The sequence below is a fragment of the Electrona antarctica genome (assembly GCF_951216825.1).
Source record: "Electrona antarctica genome assembly, chromosome: 14".
NCBI classification, from domain to species: domain Eukaryota; kingdom Metazoa; phylum Chordata; class Actinopteri; order Myctophiformes; family Myctophidae; genus Electrona; species Electrona antarctica.
The window spans coordinates 30,653,102-30,659,140 of NC_136795.1; positions in this window are offsets into that span (position 1 = coordinate 30,653,102).

Here is a 6,039-nt window from a genome sequence, read left to right on the forward strand (position 1 = left end):
CATAGACACCAGATCAATGTTTCAATGTGTGAAACTGTTCAAAGTTTGAATGGGTCCTTTTTTCTATTGTTTTTGTCTATATATTTTTTTATTTTATTTTTCTGTTAACTGTGATTGTAACGGTATTCCATAGAATCAAGTCACTGTTTTTTCTGATGAGATCAAACATGATTGGAAGATAATCTTAGAATCCCAAAAGCTCATATCCAATCAGGAACCGGGACATAACGCATGTCACGCCCCTCATCGCTCAGTTTCACATGTATCTTAGTAAAGTTGACCAAGAACTCAACAGCCACACTTGCATATCGTTATCAACATTACACCTTAAAGATGCACTGGATATTCTTCATCATTGTCGTCGCCATTACCTTTTGCCAAAATTCCTGTTTCTTTGTGAAAAAGGGGCATTTTATCACATTCTTTGATTTTTGTTTTCTTGTTTGTTTTGCGTTTTTGGTCTTTTTTATACTTTGTCCATGGACTTCTCCATTGTGTTGATCAAAAATGAGGAAGAAGTTGGAACAATGAGAAGGAAAAAAAAGAGACAGTGAAAAACCAACTCAAGGCAGCTACTTACGAGTGACTACTGTAAAATGACTAACTGAATAAAGACAATGGGGTTCTTTTTACAATCTTGTGTCTGCCTCTACTCATTTTTCAACTAAACTAGAACTTCAGAGGTGTCCAAAAAAACATCAGTGTTTCTCAATGATTACAATAGGCCCCTAAGGGGGCTTGTGATGTTCCGACATGTTTGCAATCTGTCAACAGCTTTAATAGAGAAATAAATAAAGTCTAATTACATGATTCTATAGGTTCTTGACGTCATGGTAAAATTTGGATCCCAGTGCACTGCAAAACCAGTTACTTGAAACCCATTCACAGACATGACAGGACAATAAAAGGACACTTGGAAAATGAAATGACTGTTCCAATCTTTGTTTTCTAGGTTGTGAATACATTTTCGAGAGAGCTGAGAGGCCGCCTTATGGTGCACCGAAACAAAAGTCCCAGGTTCACTCCCTGGTCCAGGTGTGTCCCTGCAGGCTGCTCCGTATCACAGGGGCCAAAACCCAAACTTTTAGGCCTAGACCCAAAAGATAAATATGTCCCTGGTACCCAAAGTAGTGAAAATAGCAGCGCAAAAACGAGTGCGACACTTTGTGAGCCTGGGGATATTTACTTATTTTACCCATAAAAATAGTCTGTGACCCAAACATGGGTCCCAACCCAGTGTTTGGGAAACAGTGCCATATCTGGGAAAATTGCAAAGTGTGGTTGCCTCAATCGCCTTCGGAAATATAGGCCCCTCCCAGTAATTATGCTAGCCAATTACAATGTCAAAGTCATCCCTGTAATCATGTGTAAGTAATTCGGAGGGGATTTATCCCCCTAAAATCATGTTTTTGCAAGTTTCTTTTTTTTGCATTTGTGGCGCCCCCTATGGATGAAAATGTAATTGCTTTTGGCTCTGTGTTGATTAAACCACCCTCGATATGTGATTCAAATTTGGGGTGGATTAGATATTCCGTTTGTGATTTGTGGCATTTTTTGCAAAATAGGCCCCGCCCCCTCCCACTAACTTCAGAAGACGATTACGGCCGAACGATACGGACGATCAAAACTCTGCCTGTGGTGTTTTAAATGGGTACGTCCAGAGATCATGTGTACCACTTTTTGTGAGATTTGGACAAAATCTGTAGGTGGAGGAGCACAAAGTGTGTTTTGAAGAAAATTCTAAATGGCGGAAAATCTATCCTATTCCTGACGCAATTGGGCGTGGTCTATATGGGGAGATAAGTTATGAGCCAAGGAATCCAGGGAAAAGGAAATACGGTTCAAGAGTTATAGGCCAAAAGGTATAGGGCGGCTGTTATAGCGCCACCATGAGGCTGACCGATGTAATTATATGTTAATTCATTTTTGTAATTATTAACCTCCCCTATAATAAGTGCTGTAACTATAGCGCTTACACAGTCTCTGAGAAAAAATACTTGAATGTGAGTTTTCGCATTCAAGTATTCTCATTCCCATTCATGTCAATGGGGAAATTTAATGCATGAATAAATTAATATCAATGAAACTATACAACATATTTCTTAGCATAAAGCAAGCACACGATTCCCGATGAAGCCGGTCGATTTTAACCTGACACCGCCAGAATAATAATGTCAAATCTGGGAATACATTTCTTACCAAGAACTTTCTTCACCAATGTGTTTGTAAAGGTGTCTACTAAGATATCCCACGTTGGTTTCTATTCAACCCGTACCCGTAGGGAATTTTTGACAGCTGCTGAAAGTTGGGGTACCATCAACAACCAATATATGGCAAAATGTTCTAAATTTCATTATGCTTTACGTAGCATGTGGCATGTCAAACTACTAGGGGGTTTTCATGATTCTGAATCCATTCCAAGCATTAGTTTTGCACAAAAACACTTTGGCACATTTGGGCAAGACTATTGCCCATTAATGAACGATTATTTTAAAAATAGAAAAAATAGCAGATCTGCAAACTCTATTAGAATTTATTTTTTACGATAATTTTAAAAATAGAAAAAATAGCAGATCTGCAAGCTCTATTAGAATCTATTCGAATTTTTCATAAAAAAACATCCCCAAAAAAATCTGCATCTTCAATTTACTTGCATGAGCTTTACATTGAGTGAAATTGCGTTGCTAGGGAACAGCTTTGGGTCCACGTTTATTTCCTGTCAGCAATTTATATTCACAAACACTACAACACAAAATAAACGTGGACCCAAGTAGGCCTATATAACAGAGGAGACTTGTGGGTTGATGGTAGTCTGGGTTCCAGCCTGATTCGCTGCATTCTGCGGATCTGAAAATATCACAGGCTATAGGTTGATGGTAGTGTGAGTGATTTGTACTTTTTTTAGGAGAGGCTGGGGCTCTGTATTATGGCATGAGTGATGCTGTGGAGACAATGGAGTGTTTTTTCAGTGTCTGTGTCAGGGTTCAGTGGACAGAGAGTACGTTTCCTGGCAGCTACTGATAATTATTCAAACACTGCAACAGGAAATAAATGTTTTTTTATTTCAAAATGTTTTAATTTAAAAGGTCTATAAAGTTGTGATGTGAGGTGCTTTCTCAGCCTGCATGTGACCATTTGAGAATAACCATTCTGGACGGGAATCCCCTTTGGTGTTATAACCCTTCTGGACGGGAACCCCTCTTGGGGTTCTGTACAGTAGTATGTACAGTATTAATTTTTTTTAAATATTTGATGCTGGTATATAAATATTTGAAGTTTTTCAGAAAACTTAGGTCAGGTTTTCAAGGCATTTTTAGAATCGGCCTCAGTCCAAAATGGGTTAATATAATTGATGATAACCAATTTTTCAGGTCTTGTCCCTATGAAGAACCAACTGTCAAAAAAAATGGTGGACCATATCCTCTTTAATCACTTGACTCTAAGTCAGTTTGGGTCAACAACCATTGGTCATAAATCTGTCTCCCCCAGCTAAACTGAGATAAGATAAGTAACCTAAAGATAACAGCTAAAAAAGCATGTAATCTGAAAATCTAAAAATATGAATTATTATTTTGTTTTATAATGTGTACGTACCTACTATAATATTGTAAAACACATGGGGCTGTTTGCAACCGTTGCAGTTTTATATGACTCGTGTCACACAACGTGTCACGCCTTGTGTCACACCTCCATATATGGTCACGCCTCATGACATCACGCCTCGTGACACATCACGCCACCATATCCGTCTCCATATATGAAGATCATGACACTGACCTCATCAAACCCTGGATAGCCGTACATTGAGAAGACCTCACCTAGATCTATATGGAGCCGGACAGCAACTCTACATCTGACCTCAAACCTCAAACCCCTACAGATCTCCATATATGGAGCTGACCTGTTCTGACATTCCATATGTTGATCCTTCCACACCCGTCCTTCCTCTTATGTCTCCCTTTTGACTACCTGTCCATTCAAACTCTAGACAGGCCCGCCACAAAGTTATTAGTAGAGTTCTCAACAGGCCCAGAAATTAAGGCCCGGCCCTACCCGGGCCCTCATCAAACCCTGTACACTCAAGACACTGCCCCGCTGCCACCCTTAGATCTCCATATGGAGCTGACCTGTTCTGACATTCCATATGTTAATCTGACCTCATCAAACCCTGTACACTCAAGACACGCTCCATATATGGTCAGTACATAATTCATTCCATGTTGATCTGACCCCCCATCCCAAAGCGCCAGTGCTCGCCCAGCAGTCTGCCGTCACCGGTCACCCAGGCAGATGCGTGCACGCGACCTCGGCAGTAGGAGCAATGAGCAATACATGTGTTTGAGTAATTATCAGGTGACATCTACCTTGAATAGGCTATAGGTTTAGATTTTGGAAATTATCTTTTTAGAATCAAGAAAGAGAGAGAGAGAGAGAGAGAGAGAGCGAGAGAGAGAGAGAGAGAGAGAGACAGCCTGGGCACACCTGAACTTCCATGCATGGCCAAAGGAGGCTGTCTGCCGGGGTCTCCTCCGGGTTTTTAGACAGCTGGTGGATGGAAATGAAGCTCCATGCACGCGGCAGAATACCACTGGCGCTGGGGCAAGCTTTTCCGGGAATCTGGCCGACGCGGCAATCTGCCACGTGGGTGGAGCTTCATTTCCATCCACCAGCTGTCTAAAAACCCAGAAGAGACCCCGGCAGACAGCTTCCTTTGGCTGCGCATGGAAGTTCAGGTCTGCTTACGGCTAGAGAGAGAGAGAGAGAGAGAGAGAGAGAGAAGCCCTTTCCACACCTAAGCGCAAAACGGTCGACAGCCACGCACTTCTTAAGCTCTGCGCAGCTTAAATTCCGAGTTCCGAGACAGCTGGAGGATGGAAAAGAAGCTCCACCTCCGCAGACTTTTTGTGCGGAGGAGAGCGTTTCCGGGAATCTGGCCGTCGCGCAAAAAGTCTGCGGAGGTGGAGCTTAATTTCCATCCACCAGCTGTCTAAAAACTCGGAATTTAAACTGCGCGCAGCCGAGAACGTGCAATGCTCTTTTCATAGTGTGGCAGCACCTAGAGAGAGAGATTAGAAAATTAAGAAAGGATATTGTGATAACACATGGGGATGTTTATGAAATGAAATGTGCTCAAATATTTTACATTTATTTGTAGCAGCATCAGCAGCCTAAAAGCAAGAAACTAGCGTGTACTCCCTATCAGAGTAATAAAAGGATGGGTCCCTATGGCTTGACCTCAACTGACGCACGTGCGCGCGCAAGAGCAACCAAACCAATGCGGTCGCGCGGGAACAGCAAAGAATGGTCATGTGACTATGGCCACCCCAGAGAGAAGGACGGAAGTCCCGCCCTTCCCATATCCTTAACCTAATAAACTGCACCAAATGCACAAAACTCATGGCCAAACTTAACAGTACAGTATCTAAACTGGATTAAAGTTAATGAATTAACCACCCCATGCATAAACTAAATCTAATCAATTAACCACTTTAACCCTATTTTGTACTTTGTCTATTTGAAAATAGCAGATCTGCAAGCTACAAGCTGTGAGCTTATTTATAAGTGTGCTATTTTTAGAAGAAAACAATCTGAAGAATTTAGGCAATTTTAGGAAAGAAAAAAAAGGGGAATTTTGGTATGCCAGAGCATAAGTGGTTAAACCCATGCCTAAACTTAATTTAGAAACAAATGAACATCTTTAGGAAACATAATATGAAAATGTTTGAAATGTTTTAGATGGCAGGGGGTTGGCATGCTCGCTAGGTCATAACTTAATTTAACCCCATGCTAAAACTTAATTTAGGATGAGAAAATGCTAGGAAAAACAATTCTGAAAATGTTATAGCCTTGGATCAACATCCTATATGTATTTTCATATTTGCATAGATGCGATGGATCGTATTTTATTTATTTTGATATTTGCATATATGCGAATATCAAAATCTATCAAATTATACATTATGACAGCCTTGATCCAAGGCTACAAATGTTAAGGGGGGGGGGGGGGGGTGAAAAGAAATGTTAAAGAATAAAGACGTG